The sequence below is a fragment of the Chironomus tepperi genome, unplaced genomic scaffold (assembly GCF_022539635.2).
Source record: "Chironomus tepperi strain 1889 unplaced genomic scaffold, CSIRO-AGI_Ctep_v1 contig_391, whole genome shotgun sequence".
NCBI classification, from domain to species: Eukaryota; Metazoa; Arthropoda; class Insecta; order Diptera; family Chironomidae; genus Chironomus; species Chironomus tepperi.
Window position 1 is genome coordinate 31,816 of NW_027226513.1, and position 8,067 is coordinate 39,882.

Genomic DNA, 8,067 nt, shown 5'->3' on the forward strand with positions numbered 1-8,067 from the left:
CAGATAAATGAGTAATGGCTATAAGCAATAGAATGGTTTAGTTTGAGGGAGGTGGGTTAGGTGGTGGAATGATGTTAAGGGATGTTTGGAGGTATGCTTAATTTATGATGCAGATTTTTAGGTTATGGTTGAAAAGAATTATAGGTAGTGCAACAAATGGACCCAAAAACACTTGATTTTGGGGTACAGTTGGGGGAAAAGCAAGGATTGAACATGTGTGATCGAGAATAGTTCAGGTTAGATAAACATGGTCCTAGGCAATCAATGAGAATCATCTGCATCATATCAATTTCCATATCCTTCTAGCATTTCCTCAAATTTGGCTACAATACCCACCAATATCATCAAAATCACGTAGTAAGAGAGCTCGTGGTAGACCGAAGAACTTCTGGAAGGAATCTGTCGATAGATACAGCATTGCATCTGGTATTGGCATTTGACAGGTGGAAGCCGGCAATAGAACCAGTTTTAGGCGACATCTGAGGAAGTCTATGGATCACAGTTGATCTGTACATCCAGTAAATCAAGTAAATATCATCAAAATCCAATTTCTTCTACATATCCCATCATCATCTTCCTCCTTAATCAGTAGCATCTCCAAAATCACTAACCCAACAACACACATGAGGCAATTAATTCAAAATGAAAAATGCGCTTTCATCAAACTCCAATTACCATCTTGCCCCGCAATCCGTTGTTCCAAAAACTATTACAAAACACATCTCATATCATCGCATTATGGAACTAAACAACTAAAGTGAATCAAGTAATAAGAAGATGAAGTTTTTTGGGGGGGGGGGGGGGAATTGACGACAAGAAAGAGAAGCATAAAAGAGAAAAAAAAAATTGCTAAGAGCACCAAGCGAGCATGAAATGGCAATGCTGTATATGCGGTTATAAAATGAAATAAAAAAAAAGAAAAAAATGAACAAAAAAAAGCAAAAGTTGAGGAGATAAATTACCTAATTGTAAACCCCATGCAGTTAAACGTTAAGTATGCTGTCGTTATTATCATTTTCTCGACAGCACTACACATAAAGTTATATTATTATACCAGGGTTGTTGAAAGTTTTGACTTCACATGCTCGCAATTATGTATCCGTATAGTACAATGAAAATTAAATGAGTCAGGCGAGGAAAAGAAGAAGTTAGATGGAAGATTATTGCAGAAAATTATGGGAATTATTAAAGTGAACATTATTGGATGTGATTTTGGATTTGAAGGAATTGATCGGAAATGGTTTAGGTTAATGTAATGACTTTTTAAGAATGAAATGTAAAGCGAAGACTTACAAAGTGTTAAAAATGAAGCAATGACTTATTTGAAATGTCAATTTGAATTAAAAGTCTACAATAGAGCAATGACTTATCAAGAGTGAAGCATAAAGCATTTATTCTCGAATTTGGAATCGCAAATTGGGTAGCGGCAGCTGGCGATAGACCTGGTTTTAGGCAACATCTGAGTTAGGTCATGGAAGTAAGCTAGCGAAGTAAAGTAAGTAAGAATAAAGCAACGACTTGTTAGAATAATATAGAAAAATAAAACGATTTACCAAAAGTTTAAAGTAATATTCATGACTCATCAGAAATTTAGAGTAAATCGACGATTTATAAAGAATAACAAGTAAATCAACGACTCGCTAGAAGTCTAATATAAAGCGACAAATTACTAAGAGTCTTAAACAAAGCTATGTATTATTAAAACTCAAGAACAGAGATTTAAGTCGACTCAAATTTTGTATGAAAAAATCGTCTTAAGTCAATTCAACTCTGAATTTTGTATGGAGTCGAGTTGACTTAAATCGACTTTTTCATCCAAAATCCAAGTTGACTTCAAGCTCCGCTAAATAATAGAGCCACGACTTACCGTAAATTTTGCCGTAAATCAAGTTTAAAGCAACAATTTACTAATATTTTGAAGCAAAGCGTCAAATTTTGTGAATCTTGAGTTAATTGATGACTTAAATTCAGTCAAAACTAAAGTAACGAGTTCGCAGAAGTCTAGTTTAAAGCGCCAACTTATGTACTTATAATCTGGAGCAAAGCGTCATTATTGCTAAATCTTGAGTAAAGGAGTAAAGTAACAACTTAAAACAAATCTAATCTAAAGCAACAACTTACCATTACAAAGACAAAGAACTCCAATCCACTTCAACTTCCATCCCTTCAACATTTTGCAAGAAAAAAAAAGGAAACTAAAACACATTAAGAGATAAATCGTTTAAAAATATTTTTTAAAACTTCTTAACTACCTCAATTCATAAGTTTTCTTTTCTCCTTTATTTTTTGCCTTTAGACATCCAACGTGAGATCCTCAAGGGAGAGATATGTATGAAAAGTGCACACATTTCCTCTTCTCATGAAAAAAAAAAACTGTAATAAAAATACATGTGAATGTGAACTTATAGCTTTCTTATATTTATTAATTTAATATCATGTATAACAGCATTAAGTGTAATCGTAAATATTTTTTTATGGATGAGGAAATGCAGACACAGTGTATACTGGGGGATATCTTTGTATTAATAAGAATATTTAGAATGGCAGATAGAGAACTTGGTGATATAGCAAATGCAACAAAGTTGCATGGAATGTGTGTTTGAATGCAATTTTAACAAGAATACGCTGACTGATTCTGTAGCGCTTTTAAGGAAAGCGGGAGGAATAAGGATGTTGTTTACAAACAGCTATTAAAGCATACTAGTTCAATGTACCTAGCCACAATTTGTGTGTCGCGAATAAGCAAAATAAGTTGATGTGACTAGAAAACAACGAAAAAGCATCCGAATCTGAATAGATTAAGAATCGTACCTGGGTCGTTAGGGTCGGTAGGTCGACACTCTTACCACTACGGCACTCCTGTTTGCTTGCTGCCATTTTCAAATAGCATTTCACTTAATATTAGAATTAGAAATTTCCAGTAAACGAAAGTACAGCAGAAAGTGTCAATTTGGGGAAAGAAGCACACGTTTGTCTTATCGCGCTAGGTCCCGCAAGATCTACAAGGGACAAGACGTTTTGGACTTCCATAATCAACATACCGCGATAGGTTTTACTGCAAGATCGACAAGGGAAAAGACGTCCTGGGGTTCTAAAAGCAACATGGCTTAGGACCGTTCTAGGAACATAACGTAAAATGATTTGTACAAAATTTCTGATAAGGCAATAAAGTCGGATGGAAAAAAGGTCGGATGGAAAGCCTTTTGTAGTAGCCTAGGACACCTCCAAATTGGAGCATGGTTTTAGTAAGTATGTAAGTAAGCAAACGATAGCACCAACATCAGCTTCATAGACTTTAATTTCATCAAAACTGAATCATAACAGTTCTTCCATCTGAACTCATAAAACCCCAAAAACTTTTTCTAAAAAAATTAAAAAATTATTCTCATATTTCATCACTTCCATTTCATTAAGCTCAATTCCTCTAAGTAAAATTACTCATCCATTTAATTATGCAACTGACATAATTCATGTTTCATCTAAATTTTCATTATATATCTTTATTACTTTTATCCATTGAAGTGAAAGAAATACGGCAATAAGAAGAAGCAACAACAGAACCAAAATAAAAAGTTCTCTTTCCTTTCCGAAATACACAAAATTAATGGCTACAATTAATTCAGGGTCGTCATGGGGTCATTTATTATATTTTTTTCCTTTTCTTTTCTTTTTTTCATTCACATTTATTTTAATAAAAATATACAAAATGCGAAACATTGCGAGTAGATTTTTATTTTATTTTTGAGAAAATTAGGAAGAAGGAAAGAATAAAAATTTATTGCCATGTCGGAGATCAAAGTGAATGTTTAGCTACTGGTAGATAAATTTTTGGGAATTTATAGGAACTTATAATTTTAGGAGGGGGTTGTTCAGTTATTAAGTGATACGAAAATGGGTCTTTTTGAGATTGCTTCCATTCTTTTTCTGCAATAAAATCTCAGACCATCACCATGCCCTTCCCTCAAAGAGATACGTCATAACTGAACGGCCTCAAATTTGGGGAATTAATGAAACTGAAGTTGGACACCGCAGCTGACCGAATGTCAAGTATTTACCTTCTCCTGGTATGATCTGTTACCATTAAATACACTGCTGACATTCAAGGTGTGTGCCGAGAAAAGGACATTAAAAGATATAGTAAAAATCTATCCTAAACCACCTTGTCGAAGGATGGCAGCCCCACAATAAGACAGAGGATGGTTAAGGGTACATCCGACAATTTTCCAAGTCAACTTGTACATGGAAAGCAACATAAGGTCCCAAGGAGGGTCCCAAGTTTGTCAGTAAGTTGAGTTCATTAACCAGTGGTGGAAAACCTTTTATTTCTAGTGTCACACCAAGGTAAAAAACTTTGACCAAAACCTTATACTACATACGGTTCATGGCATTTCCAAAACTCACAAAATTGTGCCACGTCACATAAGTTGCCCATCAATGTCATAAGCATTCTAGCATACACTTATCCTCACAAAACTAACTCCTCTAATTCACAAAAATTTTAAATTTTCACTTTATCATTCAAATTTCATACTCCTCCATCTCATCCTCATCATCTAATAATTTCTTCTTTTTAATTATTTTCATTCTGTTAATTTTTCGACATATGCACATCCACACACATTTTAAAGGAATTTATTCATATGCCACCACCATGTGATGATTAAAATTAACATTTTTCACTCATGTCTCTTTGTTTTATTTTATTTAATATGTGCCGACAGTCGACAGTTAGAATTGTGGATATAAATAATGAGTTTTTAGCTTTTGTGAAGAAGTTTATTTGGAATTTAAGATGATGGATTTCAGTTTGTCTGAGTTGGAAGTAAGATTTATGAGGTTATAGCTATGCATCCCGATCCCGATCCCGATCCCGAAAATTTATCGGGACCGGGATGTTGAGAAAGCATAGCTGGATCCTCAGTCCACTCTTTAATGCGCTATATACCCCAATCAAGAATAATTCTGTATCCACAACTCAATCCTAAATTAATTTTTTTATGTTTCACATTATAACAGGCAATTTTATGTTCTCCACAAATTCAGACAAATGACTTAAATTCTCAGAAAAAAAATATGAATTAATCCTTGCTAATTTCTTTGACATTCAAATTAACATGAATCTGAATTAAAATGAATTTTCGAGGAATTTTTTTGTGTGATGAATTTTGAATTAATTGAAATAAATTTTCAATTTTTCATGACTGCAGACAAAATAATTAATGGAAGTAGGGTGTGTGAGGAAGGAGTATTGGGGATTGTGGAAGTGATAGATAGTGATGAAGGTGCCATGTGTAGAATAACTAGAACTAGCTTTGAATTTGAAGTCAAAAATTACTAAATTAGAGTAAAATACAATTTGGAAGTTGACGGACGGAAGTTAACAATTAGGATGACTTAAAGCGCAATCTGAGGAACTCCATGGATCACAATCGATCTGTAAGAACAAAATAGTAAGTAAGTTAGATTAAAATAAATGTAATATAATTTATTAAATTGGAAATTGTGCATATTAATGTACATTAATTCATTCTCATCTTATTGAGCACCCTACAACAAATAACAAGTCAATCATAATTTAAATAAGAAGCATCACACACATTTAATATGTAAAATATTTGGTCATGTGTCGGCGCGATCTCTTTGACTTCATAATTTTCATTAAAAAAGAAAGAAAAAAAATATTTATTTTCATATTCAAATGTGGAACAGCAGAACGAAGCAATAATAGTCACTGACATTATTTATGGGGATGTGAATGAATGAATGGATGTGTGATATAATAAATATAAACATACAACACATTATACATGAAGAAACAGAGTCAAGATGATGATATTATGAGGCATGTCTTAGTCATAAAAATATCAATTTCAACGTCGACTTTTACAAGTCGTTCAAGAAATTAAAATGCCTATCGACGATGCTATTTCAACTGTCGCTTCCAGGAAATTTTTTTTTCTTCTTTGATCTCTTCTCTCATTCGCCTTTTTGAACTTCTTATTCATGTTTTTTTTTCTTAGATCTTGCTCTGCTGCCAGTGGAGCTCACTTACTCTTGTTAATGTTTTTCTTTCATTCACACAAATAATATTAAAAGGCATCAAATAATTTTTCTTTTTTTCTTTGTGTGCAGATAGAGCAGTTTTGAGTTGAATTGTGTGTTTGGAATGGCCATAAAGTCCAATAGTAGTTAAGGTGCTAAGCTGTAGCCTTTTTAGGGCCGTTTTTTAGGTTTATGGGATAATCTTTTAATTAATTCAAGTACAAAATGGGTTGAATAGGGTCAAATGACTAGATTGCTTACTTCCTTACTTACTTACTGGAACCATGCTTCGACTTGAAGTCTAGGTTTTTACAAAAGGCCTTCCATTTGACTCTGTTATTGGCCGCATCACAAAGCTTGTACAAAATGACTAGATTATAGCTTATTTAAGAGGCCAGCACTTGTTTCTTAGCAATTACATGTCTTAGACCAGCGTTACTCTGATTAAAGTTTAGAATTGATTAAATTCAACCTCAGGGCAGAGCCAAGTTGAAATAGGATCGGATTATAGGCCGTTTCCATGCCGTGTGCTTTCCTTATGTCACTTATCACTCACTAGCTATTCTATTGCTCTCAATCAAGGAAAGAACAGTATATTCGCCGCATAAATTAGTCAAAATCAGTTGTTCCGGTTTCGTCAAGGCCACTTTAGGTCTAACCGTCAATGGAGCAATAGAACGGTGCTATAGTTAGCATGATGTTTTGTTCAGGTACAATTTTAATCTCTAAAAAACAAAGAATGAGCTCTTAAGAGCGGAATAAGCTTACATTAACGCTCACGAGTATTCTCATCTAGTATATTAATGATGAATAAGCTCTCGAGAACATGGTTTGTTCTTCTTAGAGAATAATTGATTGCCTGAATAGTACAGCGTGCTTGTTAAATTTCAAGCGGTAGCCAGCGATAGAGCCAGCTTTAGGAGCCGACTGAGGGATACCACACTTGATCTGTATGGCCAGCGAAGTAAAGTAAGTAAGCTTGTTAAAGAACCATGTCATCACCAGATTGACATTTAGACCTAAAGTTATCCTATTATTAAGAAATAACAGCGCCTATTGCCTTCAAAACTCACATCAAATGTCCCTCAAACTTACATTTTTCATCTTTCACAAGTGAGAGTTCTTTACATGAAGTTTATTAGCTAATTGAGAAACAAGAAAGGAAAATGATGATGTGAAAATTGAATTTGATGGAATTCTAACATTTTCTTCACTTTGATCATTGCGTTGAGTTTCAATGGAGATAAAGTTTGTTTGCTTTTTATCATTTTTGATGGATTTTTGAAGCATTAAATGTTGACATGTAAGGTATTTGAGTCATTAATAATTGAGTCCAAAATTGACCCCACACAACTAAAAACCTTCCAGAAAATCCATTAAAATTACAATAAATTTAAAAAAAATATTTATCTACAAAATTCTATCCAATCATCCAATTACCACCAACAACAAATCATTCAACAAATTTTCTATGAAGGAAACAACATTCATCGCATAAATATTTTCGTTATTTTTAACAGAAAGCTGAAAATTTTTTTTTACCCCATAGAGCGTTAGAATGACAGTATATCATTCTAAATACATTAATACATCCTTTCATGTGTCAAACATAATAATAGTAATAGAGATCTGAAGGAATAAAGAATAGAAAAAAATAGAGAGAATAAAGCTAATAAATTAAGTCTCTGACAAACATATAAAATAGAAAGAAAATTTATTTACAATATACATAATTCATCATCAATTGATTTGTTGTTTTTTGCCGAACGAGAGGTGCTTGCGTTAGAGGTGTGAATGAATTGGATACGGCGCATTTTTCAGTAGGATATGTATGAGTCTAGCACACTGAGTAGATTAGATGAAGTATGGCTTGAGAAACGCTAAGCTGGGTTGAATTATGGCTGAAGAAACGTTCAGCATAGCTAGAGCAGTTATTAGCTTAATTAACACATGGCTAAAACAGTCCTCAGCTGAGATGATGCGGATGAAACTTTCAGCTGAGATTACTCATGGCTGAAGAAACGC